The 1,403-nt window shown below is 23.6% G+C and overlaps 1 protein-coding gene across 2 annotated transcripts in view; it reads right to left on the reverse strand.

Moving 5' to 3' along the window:
- The window catches only part of ZBTB17 (zinc finger and BTB domain containing 17), an 11,026-nt gene that overhangs the window by 605 nt on the left and 9,018 nt on the right, over positions 1-1,403 (reverse strand). The window lies entirely within an intron of this gene.

The raw sequence follows: 1,403 nt of genomic DNA on the forward strand, positions 1-1,403 counted from the left end.
TGGAGCTGGGATTGGAGCTGGGATTGGAGCTGGGATTGGAGCTGGGATTGGAGCTGGCACTGGAGCTGGCACTGCAGGGACGGGCTCTCGGCCGGGCCGGGGGTGCCGAACCCTCCGAGGGCTCTGGCTCAGGACTCACTGTCAGCACTTTGGGAAAACAAGCAGCACTGGCCTTTTATAATTAACTTTTAGATGTTCTTTCATATTTGCTTCTTTCCTTTAAGTCCACATTATTATCATTACTATTATTATTATTACTATCACTATTATTATTATTACTATTATTATTATTAAAATAATATTATCTTATATTAGTATTTATTAACATAAATTTTATAATGTAATATAAAATTTACATTGTATAATGTAATAATTATAATTTACCTTTAATCTACATTTTTAATATTTTAATGTATATTATATACTTTTATATATGTATTATATATTATGCATTGTATCTATTTTATATATGCATTTTATATATAATTTTATATATTATATAAATTTTATATTTTGTTTATATACTTTATATATTTTACATATATATTTTATAATTTGTTTATATATTTTATATGTAGTTTATATATTTTTATATTTTGTTTATATATTTAATATGTATTTTACATATATATTTCATATTTTATTTATATATATTTTTATATGTAGATATTTTTATATTTTATTTAGATTTTTATACGTATTTTACATATATTTTATAGTTTATTTTTATACATATTTAATCTATCTTTTATATATCTATTTATAGGTATTTTATATATTTTATATTTTATATATATTTCATATTTTATATCTATTTTTATACATATTTTATATTTTTATAAGTATTTTATATATACTATATATTTTATTTATATCTGTTTATATGTATTTTACGTTATTATGTATTTTATTTTATTTATATCTATTTTTATATGTATTTTACACATACTATGTATTTTATACATATTTTATATTTTATTTATATATTTTATATGTATTTTATCTATCATACATTTTGTATTTTTATATTTTTAATATAAATTTGTATTTTTATATTTTATTTTAAAGAATTAGTTTGATTTTGTATTATAATTTATATTATACAATTATTTTATATATCTAATATAAAATTAATATAAAATATTGGTATTTGTTCCCATTAATGATCCCATTAAAGGTGCCCTGAGCTCGAACACGACGCTCGTCTCACTAAGTTTTACTCAAGAGAAACATAAACATCCCTCCCCCAAAAATTAAGAGGTTGGGAATGTCAAAGATTTTCTGGAAACCAGAGCCATGGGATAATGTCAGCAATGCTGGAAGAGGCACCACAGGGTGCTGGGAGGGGGTGGGAGCATTCCCTCTGTCCCATTCCCGGTGTTCCCATTCCCTCTGTCCCAATT

The sequence above is a fragment of the Corapipo altera genome, unplaced genomic scaffold (genome assembly GCF_003945725.1).
Source record: "Corapipo altera isolate COAL_440 unplaced genomic scaffold, ASM394572v1 332, whole genome shotgun sequence".
NCBI lineage: Eukaryota > Metazoa > Chordata > Aves > Passeriformes > Pipridae > Corapipo > Corapipo altera.